The 13,993-nt window shown below is 40.8% G+C and overlaps 1 protein-coding gene across 1 annotated transcript in view; it reads left to right on the forward strand.

Moving 5' to 3' along the window:
- The first annotated feature begins 74 nt into the window (after nucleotides 1-74).
- Nucleotides 75-13,993, forward strand: part of hivep3a (HIVEP zinc finger 3a) — a 60,972-nt gene continuing 47,053 nt past the window's right edge. Inside the window, exon 1 of the mRNA XM_074686985.1 lies at nucleotides 75-139. The gene's annotated coding sequence lies outside the window, so the exon portion shown is untranslated. The remainder of the gene's footprint in view (nucleotides 140-13,993) is intronic.

Consider the following 13,993-nt stretch of genomic DNA (forward strand, 5'->3'; position numbering starts at 1 on the left):
TCAACGCCCTAGCAGTTGTGTTTGGGCTCTTATTTTGAAGCTTGTACTTCCTGTATTGTCATGACGCACGTCAGGTGACTTGACGCAGCTCGTGAAGCTGTGGCCGCAGCGCAGAGAAGTGAAGTTGAGCATCCTGCAGGTAATGTTCGCTTATCATATATTGACAGTGACGCTTTGTTGCCAGCTGTATGATGTCTCTTGTAGCTTCAATTGCTTTTAATTTTATTACGGTGTGGCTGAACGGGTATTCTTGTCCAGTACGTTTTTTTGACGCTATCTCTGCGGGAGAAAAAGGTAGCTAACGTGAAGATGGGACGCGTTAGCAGAGCTTGGAGAAGGTGATGTCTGGTTTCTGTGATGTTTTGACGTACAAGTGAGTAAGGTGTTAAGCCACCTGAACCGGTCCCGGGCCAACGTTAGTCTATCCACGGAGCTTGTTTCATTCATTGTCTGTAAGAGGGAGGAGGTGCCGAGCTGCGTCAAGGTGGCAAGAATTAGACACTCCTAGGCAGGATGTACGGAAATTCACCCTCAGAATAAAAGCAGTGGGTTTATTTTTTAAACAGAGTCAGTATTTTACGTATTTTATAACATTACATGCAGATTTATCGTAAAATTAAGTTTAATTCATAAATTAATTTAATATCTGAAAAAATAAGAGCCGTGAAATTGTTTTTTCTTTGCTGGTTGTGGAGCGAGTGTGCTTTATTTTGAAACCCTTTTCCTTTTAAGGCTTTGTGAATACTTCTAGCTTGACGTTGATTGTAGTAGAAGAACTGCATGATTTAACAGAAAACTGGAGTAGTCTGTTGCCAAAGTGTTACATAGTGCTGCTGTGAATCTCAAAACGTGTTGTTATATTAAGAAAAATGCATTTTCATTTCAGATTGAGACAAAATTGTGCTTTCCTAGACTGTTTAATACAGGTGTTTGGAATCGTGATGTCGGGTTGTGGTGTGTTGCACTGCTCCGCTTCCCTTTTCTTGTACTCCATTCAAAAAAATCTGACATTTTAATGCATTTCTCCAATACGTGGGCAGCGCGCATGCTCATTGAAGATGAAATAAATTTACATTAAAAAAAATCCCTGTTACCGTATTAAATAATAACTACCAGCCCAGTTTTATTGCCTCAAATGAGGATTTTTGTGAAAATATAAAGAAAGAAACACCATAAATAGACGCCGAATATACACATGATCCCTCATTTCCAAGGAAAAACTAGTATCCCCCTCCAATAACCCATATTTTTCCCAAGAAGCATGTGTAGTCTAAAACTTGTGATTTATGTAACGGGTTTTGGCGTTGCCGTCTCCCACATGCAACAGAAAACGAAAGCCATCGGCTCCAGCTCTGCCTGCGTAACGCCTCCTGCTGCTCGGACGTTCCTGCATAACCTGCTTCCAAGGAATCCAACATGACATCATGTGTGAGAAACTGTGGCATCCAGGGCGGATTTTTTTTTCTGTTGTTTTTGTTTTTTCAGTGCGTGCGGCTGCGAGATCAAACCGCCGATAAAATTACATAATGACTCAGAGCTTAAATTGAAGGGCTGATTTGGTCGTATAGTGCCCAAGTGGATAATCTGTTATTTCGCAACAAATGTGACTTCACCATTCACAGCCAGGTTGAAATAAAAACTAACATGTGTGATAATGTTCCTACAAAGAGAAAAGAAAAAGAGCCACTGGGCGGATCAAGTCTGCAGCTCCAAAAACACTCCTCAATGCAATGATGCTTGCTGGATTAGAGGGCATCTGAGGACAGCTTGCTACACCGCTCTGCTGCAAAACACTCGATGCAACAACAGCGTCTTTATTTCGTCTCCTCCATGTGAATGAGATGTGTTTGTCATAGGGTTTAGCATTATCCCTTAAAAGACACAAAACACGTCTGAGCAGACTAACAGTATGTCTGCCTGTCTGGGATTTTCAGTGTCTGATCAATATGATAAAGTGTCTGCTCCTGAATAGAGCTGAAATGATTCTTTTCACTCTCTATTAGTCTATTGATCCTCTTGTGGGATGTAAACAACGAAGTTTGCTTATTTTGTCTGGCAGAAAACCTTCAACCCAAATATATTCAGTACAAGAAAACAAAACAACAGCATTAGATGACATCACAGTGGTTGCAGCTGTTGAATGTTTATTTCCCTCTGTATAGAGATACTCTGAGGACACCTAGTTCTCTGAATAATAAATCCTGACCAAAAAAAAAAAAGGAAAGTGACAAAAATGACAAAAAATTAAGCACTATTTGCAGGACTACACACAATCATAATGTCTACAGTTAAACAATATGTGGCTAACACTAGCAGAGCTAGCACCACCAGCCTCAGGTCCTTGCAGTTCAGTATTTATGTCTGTGTCGTTGAGCAGACACATGGCTTCCTTTTTGCTGGTTTACCAGCGTAGCCAAACTATCGACCGTATATAGAGTAGGGCTGAACCATTTTGGAAAATAATCTAATTGCGATTTTTCTTGGACCACATTGCGATTGCGATTAAGCATACGATTTTTTGGGGGGGACCTTTATCTTCTGCATTGTTGACTTAACACAAGTTTTAAGTCATTTTATGGTATGACTAACCAACAAAAGATACTGTTAGCATTTAAACAATTTTTTTTTGCATATCTTAATTGAAAAAGAAAAAGGAACACTGTGAAAGTTTACTGACCTCCAGTTGTCAGTAAGAGTAACAAACCATACAGAAACAAGTGACCAAGGGGTACGGCTCTACGATCTACTGGATGGATCTTTGTAGCCTACAAGGTTTTTTTTTTTTTTTGCCAGAAAAAAACTGCATTTTGACTTTTGCTGGTACAAGTTCAAGTTATTTTATTCCCTCCAGGTCTGTGTACATAAAGCTTTTTTATTTTTTCTAATTGCAGCCTTTGCAATTTGAAAATTGCATTCTATTACATTGCGATGTCAGTTTAAAATCAATTGATTGTTCAGCCCTAACATAAAGTGGACAGTTTGGCCTTCCCATTGGCAGCCGTTGTGCAGCCAGAGTCTGGAGGCTCTGAGGGACTCTGAGAGAATCTGAGTGGAGCTGGGTGACAAAAGCAATTGTTATTTTTTTCTCTTGAGAGTCCAATCACTTCTTGGATCTCCCTCCCAACATATTTTACAATCCCTGAAAAAATACACAAGAATGACAGCTGTCAACCATCATTAAACGTGACACCAAGCCTCGTTTTTAACCTCTAGTATCTAATGAAAATGGAACTTTTTAGAAAAAGAGGACTTGAATACAAGGCAGCCAAATGATATCTTCAAATCACCACAAGAATCAGAAGTGAGAAACATTTCTACGAGGTGTATTAATCTTTTAAAGTTAGACCACAGCCCATCTGGAATGACTGGGGAGATGGATTTTCTGACCTTCACTACGGCCAGCCATCAGGGGGAGCAGTTTTTGTGGGAACCACACAGGAAACACAATCAGGCTCAGCAGACCAACTGATGGGCATGTGGGGGCATGCATGTCAGGCTATATGTTCAGGCCTCTGAGAGGCTTAAGCCCACTTTATACTTATGCGTTAAATACAAATGTGTTTAATGTTTAAATTTTCAAGTCAAAGACCTTGTCAAAAATTGATGAATAGATTTGCAGCATCAAGCCTTGTTTATTATTCCAGTTAATTTTATTTGTGCAGTTTTTTAAGCTAGCTTTGCTATCTCTGCTAATGCTTGCTTCACTTTGCATGCAACTTGGGTGTGTTTTCCTCATAGACTGTTTAATAAATGAACACTAGCCACGGTTACATGAGGAGTTTTTTGTCTTTCCGAATGGAATCTTTCCGAATGACTTTTCTGAAAACAATAGTATACATAGAAAGGAATATTCCAATCTCTGGTCTACATGAGCCGCTTTAATCAAACAGAATAGTCAATGGGGCATGCGCAGAAAAACGTAAACACCACGTGATTTATCAAAGCTGGAGGACGACAGTCTGTTTATCACGGTGTTTCAACACTCCGTAATGCGAGTTTGTCGTCTGTCCAGTCTTGAAATTATGTTCATTCCTTTCAAAGTTTGGATCAAAAACAAACTTCCTGCAGCAGTCCAGTGCTGACGGCTCGCCGCCATTTTTAAAGTTGAGGAATGTCTCTAGTTGCGTATTACGTCATATCTGCGCATGCGCTGAAATAACGAACCCTGACAACCTTCTGTTTGAGTGAATACATGATACCTCAATCAGTTTGGGGAAAGGAATACTCCACCCCTGTGAAACCGATTAAATGTCCATTCAGATTGGCACTTTTCTTTCGGTATGAGGTGTATACAAAGGTTAAATTATTTCTGTTTGAGCAGATAAACCGAATGCAAGCGGAATATTTGGGTAAACGTGGCTACTGTCTCCCCGATGTCACCTGTCACCTGAAACATATTTCTGAAGCAGATTGATTGTTGCAGCCATATTGGAAATAGTTTAGGCTTTGAGTATCCACGCTCACAGCTACAGGGCGATCTTAATATCTTCTATACTGCCAAGTAAGGAAAAAATCCATCCCTGTACAGTGTGTGCCAATAGTAAATTTAGGAATTCAGATGGTTTTTTTAACCAGTCTATAAGTAGGTTGATTCCTGCTTTTAAAACTGCTTTTTTTTGGCTTAGTGTGTATGTGACTTCCAGTAAAGATAGGTACCTTTCATATTTAAAACCATACGGTACCAATTTTCGTTACTTTTTTGTGTTTATGTGGTTCGTAAAAAATATCAATTTGTTAACATATTTATTCTTTAATATATCTCCTTGCAATGTTGTGTTCATGCCCAGCATCGGAAATCATCTACTCTTCCACTCTCTCACAGTCACAAGGATGCATGTAGGTACCTAAACATGGTACCGTTCAATTTTACGTGAATCGGTACCTGGTACTTTTGGCAGAATATACCTATAAAAGTACCTGATTTGGTACCCATCCCTAGGTACTTCTGGAGCCAGCCTCAAGTAGACACTTGAGAAACGGAGGGGCTTCACACTTAAGCATTGTCTTGTATTCTTAGACCAAAGGTTTTCCTACAGACTCTGCTGTATTAAATGAATGATTCTCAGTGTTAATTCTACTTCACCCATAGATTTGTCAAACTTAGGCTACATAGTTATGAGCAAGAAGGAAGTTAAAGTTAAGAACTAGTTGGACCACTAATACTATTTTTGGGTGAAATACACCACCAGTTAGTGTTACCAATAAATGTCAAATGGTTTAACCAATGTTTCTCATAAAAAATTATCTGATATTGCACAAAAAGTGTTAAAAGGTGTTATTATGTGTGAATTGCTTGTTACAAGTTTAAAATAAATCTGCCAATGGAATAAGGCAAATGTTTGAGGACTTTGTTCTAGTTTTAAGCAAATTTTAGTTGTTCTATTGGCAGATTTTTTTTTTACATGTTATAAACAATTAAGATCTCATTTTTGTCGTGAAATAACTTAGAACAAGACATTTTTCTAGACTGATAAGTTGAATGTGGGTCCTCTTGAGTATAAGACAGTTTTTACCTGAAATAAGACAAAAATACTCGATATAGATTTCAGTTTTTTGCAGTGCAGTCATAGGGAGCGAATGGACATCATGCAGCAGTTAGTAGTCGACCGTGGTAGAATCACTAACATGAAAAGAGAAGTTTCTTATTTCACTGTAAAAGCAAACCTCAGAAAACTTTTGTGTTAAACAAATAATTCTGTCATTCTGCTTTTCATCAGGGATCCAGATGCAGACACTGACTCAGGTTGGAGTCATCTTAGAGTATTTACAGTAAAGACCTGCAGTGTTTGCAGGAGCTCTCTCATCCTCTGACTGGAACCCCAGGCTGCGTCTCCCTGCGCTGTCTTGTCATCCTGTCTCAGTCTGCGCTGAAGGGGTCAGATTTTTAGCATTCTTGTGTCAGACTGAGTCCTGAACAGGGAGTTTCTCTGCTGTAAGCCTCAGTGGACCGGTCCGGTGAGTGTGACTGTGGCTGTTTATTATCATTTTCACCTCCCGGGGCCGTCCTTCCTCTCTGCAAAGGGACATAACAATCAGCTGTATGATCCAGCAGTCAGGTCAGGTGCTCTGTACCTGCAGCATCACTCACCCAGGTGATGTCTGGGTGGCAGCTCATGTCATGTTGTGTTTGTTTGGTGACTTGTCTGGAAAATACTGAGCTTGTGTGTCTGGTTTTACACCAAGTGTTGCATTCATGTCAGAAATCTTTCTTTTATACCTGAAGTGGGAACACATTTAAAGGAGCATTCCACCCATTTTTATAGGATCGATTTAAATGCCATGGCATATACTGTATATGTCCACTTGCTCTGTGTATGATCTTTAGGAGCACTTTGACCTTGCTGATGTCATAAGGGGGTCGCTTTCCTGAGGGGAGCACATTAAAACCATGTGACTGGGATGGATGTTGTTTATTGTAGCTTGTTAGACCGCAGCCTGGAATTCATAGTTATTGATTGGACGGATGATTTTTTGATAAATCCTCCTGTCTATGAAACACTGTTTGGTATCAACTAAGGATGGGCATTTCAAGCAAAAGAGCTGGTCGATATTTGCTTGTAACTATTTGAAATTATTCAACAAACACTGCCTGTTGACTCCTGGTGTGGCTCTGTTAATTATGACAGTTTGCTCTGCTTTTATGTGAAGTTGATGCATAACAGCTTCGGCATCCAGGATAAAACTGTAACCTGCTGGAAGACAGGACAAAGCCATCGTCGCATGAGCTATGCGACTTTTTTGATGTTAATGACTAATCGAATATTTAAAAACCATTGCCCATCCCAAGTATCAATAAGTTAGAAAATTGTGCCACTCCAATTAATCAAACATAAACCATCACCTGACTCATTTACAACACTGTTAAAACCTGTTAGCTTCTCATGGATCCCTGTGTGTTATGGGGGGGCATGAAAAAAAAAATAATAATATCACTTTTTTTTTAAATTTAGGTTATTCAAACTATTTTGCATGTTATTTAACAGTATAGAAAACAATTTACTTATTTAAAGCCAAAGTTCTAAATGAAAAAAAAAGGATAAAAGATCATTTAGATAGTATTGCTTGAACACTTTTTTTTATTTAGGTAAACATTTTAGCAAACTTGCCCCAAGCAAAATTAAAGGGGACATATCATGCAGATCCCTGATTTAATACTGACATATAATATAATAAACTTTAAAACAAGACCTTACACCCCCTGAATTTTCAAAAATTGAGATATTGTATTTTTTCTGATATCCTAGAACGAGATTTGATGCCTCTAAATAGGTCATTGCCATTTGGCCGCAAGATTTCGACCTTCGTGATGACACAAGGATCCTTTCTTTCTATTGGAGTAATCTGATAAAGCAGCTCCTCCTCTATGATGTCAGTTAGTCACACAACCGCCACCGAGGGATACACCCACCAAGAGCCGAGTATAAATACAGCTCCCTACTAGCTCTGGCTAACTTGACTGAGTGCTGGATGCAGGGACTCTGCTCTGCTGAGCAGCTCGGCTTTACATTGTGAATTAGCAGTTGAAACACTGTAGTTTTAGCAGACGTCGTAATACTTGTGAGACTGTGATATTTGCATGCTTGTTCTGACATGCACTGTGAACCTGGACCACAATAATGCTGTGATAATAACATAGTGATGAACTGACGGTAGAGGCGATCTTTAGACTACACTTTCAGCATGATGGATAGAACAGACAGAGAAAAGTGAAGGAGCAGGATGGAGCCCTGTTATAGAAATAGTTCATTGGTGAAGTCTATTTTTCCACATATAAACTATACATGTTACAGTACCGGTTTGACTCACCACACTGAAGCGTCCCGAGATGATCTGTGTCGAGGTGGATTTTCTTCCTCCTGAGCTGCAGAACCGTCTGGGTCTGACTTGGGGTCCAATACAAAAGGACGTATCCTACACTCTGACATTTTATTAGTGCTATCAATGCCTTACGGTGAAGTTTTGGCAAACAGCAAACTCGCTCCGTCTGCTCCATCCAATGTGGCGATTTTGTAAATACTGCCGTGTTGCAAAAAACGCCCCTTGGCTCTACCCCCTCCACCCCTCTGATAGAACCGACCAATCAGAGCACAAAGGGCTGTGACGTTGCAAGGTTACTGGAGGTCATTCTCGAAATGGAGCGTTTCAACGAGATCTTCAGAATGGCCTAAAATGAGGATATTGAGAACGCTATTGTGGGGCAATGAAGGAACTAAATGACTTGTACTGAGGGCAGAAATGCTTTACAGGCATCCTAGTCTGGCAAAGTGAAAAGGAGAAACAAGCATGATATGTCCCCTTTAATGTCAAACAAAAATGTTGACGTGCATCACTTTAAGTTCTTAGTTTTTTATCTTTTTGCACACTTGATACATAACAGCTAGCCTATCAAGGCAGCGCATCAGTTTAGTGACTTCAACTTGTTTTTGAGGTAGCACACTCAAGTTATTACAATCCAGGGAGGTTCGAGAGATAGAAGGTTCTGCAGTCTCTGTGTTGTGGCAGTTGTCGTCACATTTAATTCTTTCACGATCTAAGATCGTCATATCGCACACCCCTACTGGGTCACATCATCTCTATTAACACCAATGCTTCATGACTAAAGTGGGAGTATAATGGCCTCGCTGTGGCGCTGATAGGCCTCAGGCCCAAATGGCCTTCACCATATTTGCAACTGGTCGGATGGAAGGTGTGGTGTGCGTGGTTTCATTTTAACACTGGCCACAAACGTGAGACTCCAAAGGCTCCAAGAGTCTGAGAGTTAACCCTGCCTCGACTAGGACACGCTCAGCGGTGACACAGTAAACATGGATGTGGGGTTCAGAGTCTCAGAGTGCGTCCTGAGGTCCCTCGGCGTGATGGTGCATCATGAAGTGGCACACATTTGGTTTTTGCTACGGTCCTTTCAAAGGTCTCTCTGTTTGGCCAAGGGCAGCAGATCCGTGGAGGACAACATTCATATTCATGCAGCTGTTCTTACGCAGTGACCGGCGGGCGCCTCATCCCTCACATGTCAGTCAGTACAGTGTCCTTGGTAGCAGGTCAAATGTGAGGGCACTTTATCTCCCAAGCTTCACTCATGCCGACTGTACCGCTCCTCAGGGCACTTCAGGGAGGAAGAAAATGCAGAGTCTACGAATAATCTGCAATTTATTGAAGCCCTGAGTAAACAGAGTTGAGGTGTGGAAAAGTGATTCAGTTTCCTGTTTCTTCTCATAGTTACTTTATATTACACCTACCTAGTGAATATTGCGACAGAATATTCATAGATAATGTCATCTTTGACCCTTCTGAGGTTGTAATTGTGGGATTTTTGTACTAAAAAAATGGCGGTTAAAAAGTTTTACCCCTAACCCACTTCAAACTCTTGATTTACTCATTAAGACTGGATGCAACATTTACGAGTCTGTTCCTTTGAGGCTACATGTCAAATATGCATGGGACCGGATACGACGTGCAGCTCTTGTCAGATGGTGATATCCATCTTATTTGTCAAAAAGAAGGGTGTAAAAAGAAATCAAAATTCACTTCAACTTTCCACTCCCTCTACAGGAATTAACAAAATCACGTCAAATTCGTCCTCAAAGAGCATGTTATGCTCTTTTTCTGCAGTTTAATATGGATCATTGATGTCTTTATGAAATAGTAGTAACATGTTTTGGTCCAAAAAGCCAATAAATCAAGCACAGCAGCATTGTTTCCAGGCTCTCATAGCCCCTCTGTTCAGACGCTCTGATTTAGTGGGCGTAGCCTTCATATGTAAATGAGCCACCGCTGATACTGGCCCGCTCTTCCACGTCACTGAGAGCGGCGCCACCAGCTCCGAGTGCACAATGTTTAGAAAACAACGAAGCTCATTTACCTTAACATTACTGGCTAAAACAACAGGCTAACAGCAGCTGAAGTTAGCATCCTGAAGCTAACACAGAGACAGGGGGGACACTGAGGAAAAGCTTTTACATCAGCTCCACAGCACACAGCATTTAAAATACTCACATTTCCAGGGTCTGAGGTTTGTTGGTGGATGGTTGGTAATGCGCCTGGGTTCAGTACCAGTCTATTGGCTAGCCCTCTGTTGTACTGTCCAAAGTTGGAAAAGCAGTCGGCCGTGAAGTGACAGACACACACATGCACAGTTTTACTGAGTGTAGCTGGCACATTTCCTTGATAAATGAACTGTAGCCACTTAGTCTTGTCTTCTTCCGAGATGGGAAGCTTGTGTGTGGAACTATGTGGCTGTTTACAGCCAAAAACAGAGCAGTGATGGCTCTTCAACTTTGACATTCTCCTCCCCTCTGCTGGAGAGATTTCTCTCCAGCAGCGGGGAGAGGAGTGGGCAGGGAGGGGGTTTAAGGGGTATCTGCTCCGGTGGACTAATCAGGTCAGACTTGCTCCTGATTGGTCAAAAAAGGGAATCGCTGACGTCGGCAAATCCCCCAAATGAAAACAGCTTGTTTTAGGTCAGGATTTTACAGTTACAAGCACTACTAAGTACAGGTTTTGTCACTAAATACCACATTTTGTGGGCTGGGAGGAAAGCCAAAGACCCACAAGTTTCACTAAAAGACCTAATAAAGAGATTTTTGCATAATATTGGATCTTAAAGGTGAGAATACGTAAATGTTGAATCTGCTTCTGTTTTGAACATCATATTACTTTAAATAATCTGACTTCATTTTCAATAAAAATAAACACTCGTTGAGCCTTTTGTAACTCATCTTTGAAAATATTAGAGATAATTATGCTGACATTAAATAATGGAGAGCAACCACCAGAGACAAGAGTAATTTCATAAATACCAGGACAAAGAGGAAAAACATTAGTATTTATTTGTTTGGCACCAAATCACAATAAATGTCATTTCAAGACACTTTCTAAAAACAGCACAGAGTCTAGACCTGCCAATATTATACTGTTAATAGAGACCCAACATGAAGACAAGATAAGAAGTTTGATCTCATCTTAACCCACCATGAGTAGACACCTTTGCAGCGTTTAGTAATTTAAAGAAGGAAGAACTAACTGACAGAAACCTTGAGCAGAACTAATATCAGAGATTCGCTGAAATTGTGATGGGGTTAGAGAGAGATAGAGGAGAAAGATGCAGACAAAGAAAGATGGAGTTCATGTCATGATGATGATGATGATGATGATGATTGATGGTGACGTTAACAGTCGTAGCAGCTGGAGTCTGTCAGGTCCACAGCAAAAATTCAGAGGAGCCTACAAGACAAGAGAGCTCAGGGACCCCCAGAAAGAGTCTGAAGAAATTCCAAGAAAGTGCTAATAGATACAAGAACAACATATTGTGATTTAATCAATCTGCATTATTTAAGGAAAAACAGAAATATCACTGGTTAAAAACATGGAGCACTGAGAGAAAAGACACATTGGCCGAAGTTCCACGTCCCTCCCAAACACAGAGCCCTTGGACCTCATTGACATCGTCTGGAAAGTGGTTGAGTGCACAAGTGTGCAAGTGCTCAAAACAGTATCAGTAGTAATGGTCCAACACTTTGCCATGTGTACCAAAACCTGCATGTAGCTCACCTTTCTCAGTGTGTTGGTAGCTTAACTTCAAAACTGGAAGACTTAATCAATATAAAAAATGTCAAATTAATTAATTAAACTGCACATTTATGTGTGGAAACATGTTTATAGGTTTAGACAAATTATGGCTGTTTTATACATTCATTCTTAGGGGCAGGCAGACTTACATTTCAAAAGCGTAAACATTAGGTTTGTTTACCCCGCTGTGTTTGCAGGCTTCCCCAGGAAGACCTGTGTTTTAAGCCACATTGCTATGAACTCTGGGTAATTCTCTTGCGCTTAGTCTGCAAATGTGCCTACTTGCAGAAAGGGTGCCTAAAGGGCTCGAAAAACCCAGCGCGATAGCCCTCACTGATGCGTCTTTAAATTAGTGTGTGAAAGATGACATCAAGATGAGCCATTTAATTATTAAGGAAACACACTCACACTCTGTAATCAAACACAGGTGAAACAGATCACAGCCCTCCTGCATGGTAAATGGTCAGCTGTAAGGAAAATAAAGAGAAGTAGGGGATGATAATTGTGGTTTTTAGTAGAATTGTTTAAAATTATATGAACTATTTTCATTTATGGTCAAACTTGTTTTTAGAATTGAAAAAGAAAAATCGTGGTAGCTTTAAATGTTTTGGCCTTCACTTTTGGGAAGTGGTCACGTTGCCCGTCTTGTCATATAGTCCATAGCTACAGCTAATGGCGGTTAATTTTAGACGTTTGATCAAGAATAATTAATCCCAATTTTCAAAGTTATGGAATCTAGAGCTCCTATTTTTCTTGGATTATCCAATCCAATCCAATCCACTTTATTTATATAGCACATTTTTAAAAACAATTAAGTTCACCAAAGGGCTGCACAGTTAATTATTAGGTAAAGTTACATTGCTTTGAAAATTTGACAAAACAGCTTCAGCAGTCATCAGTATCAGTTTCACTTCTCCAGGGACACACACATGGACATCTGATCCACAGGCACTGACTGATGCTCAACACACAGTTTATTCAGATAAACATGTATAATGTTCTTGTGTTTCTTCAGCAGGGAGTCACTCTGTGTCCGAGCTTCCTCCTGCTCAGAACATCACAACATTAATCCTGAACATCCTCTACAGCTTCAACAGGAAGCAGGAAATGACCATTCACCACTCCCCTCAGTGGTTACTGTACATAATGCTGAACTTGCATTACTCTCATTGGAACAAATCTCTTCCCAATGCAATACATCATCAAACTTCATGTTCTCTCCCTCCAACCTGCAAAAACACAATTTCTAAACTCTAAGCTCCTACAGCGGTAATAAATCATGGACTCCTCGTGCAAAAACCTTGTGTTTATGATTTAAGATGTGTCCTGCACACATAGGATGCGTAGCGTGCACACACACACACACATACATAGACAAGGGTGACAACACTCCAGCTAGTCATGCAGCAGGGGACCCTAAGGTGCCCCTGGTCATCAATCTTTAGGACTTCCCTCAGCCGCAGAGACATGAGCTTAAATGTCACAACTGCTGTAAGTGAACAGATTTGCTCTCCGCCAGCTCCAGGTCGAGGACCACGGGAGCGGAAATTGACTCTGGTCCCTGTTAATGAAAGGATGCACTCGCCAGTTTGTGTTTATGTCCTCACCTACGCGTTGTGCACGCTGGCACAAACACTTGCACGTGTGTTGTGTGAACACCTTATGTTTGGGTGTTAAGTGTCGTGTTTACGTGGAATGTGAGAGTGTGTATGGAGGAGGTGCATGGGAATGGAGCGTGTGCGCGCTTGCTGTGAGTGGTTAGGCCTTTGGCTGGGTTGCAGTTCTCCAGGAGGGGCTGGATGCCGTCAGTGACCCCGGAGATGAACGCACAGACCCAGCTTGGGCTGCTCCGGGAGGTGGAGGGGTCTCGGGTTTGTGTGACCCCCGCTGAGGGAGCAGCCTGTCGGGCAGAAGGCCGATCAGCTGCTCTTCTCATTCACAAATACTGAACACACACACACACAAAACACAATATGTACCCACATGTCCAACACACTCCTCCTGATCTCTTCAAACATAATTTGTACTATACCAAAATTGTGCTTCATGGTGATTATGTCATCACAGCAAAGAAAAGATTATTCCCAATCTCTTCTGCTCAGATTGAACTTAATCTCTATAAACTGATATTTGTAGGCAAGGGACAAGATTTAGAAAGCGGAAACGTACATATTTGTAGTTGAGTTAAACCGACTGGTGACGTTTGAGCTTTGTTTGCATGCAGAGAAAACACTCTGTGCTGACGACACTGAAGCTTTTATTATTCTCTAAAAATGATATCTGCTTACACTGGCTGATAACACCCAGTGACGTCGCTTAACTGCAACTCAAATTTCATGTCTGAAGATGCTCAGCAGACTGTAAATGATTTTTTGGGAGGATGTTATCTAAATATTCACAGCTGGATGTGATTTTATTGATTAAGAAA

This window comes from Halichoeres trimaculatus, unplaced genomic scaffold (assembly GCF_033239565.1).
Source record: "Halichoeres trimaculatus isolate MK-OKI-2021-1 unplaced genomic scaffold, fHalTri1.1 fHalTri1_scaffold_14, whole genome shotgun sequence".
Classification (NCBI taxonomy): domain Eukaryota; kingdom Metazoa; phylum Chordata; class Actinopteri; order Labriformes; family Labridae; genus Halichoeres; species Halichoeres trimaculatus.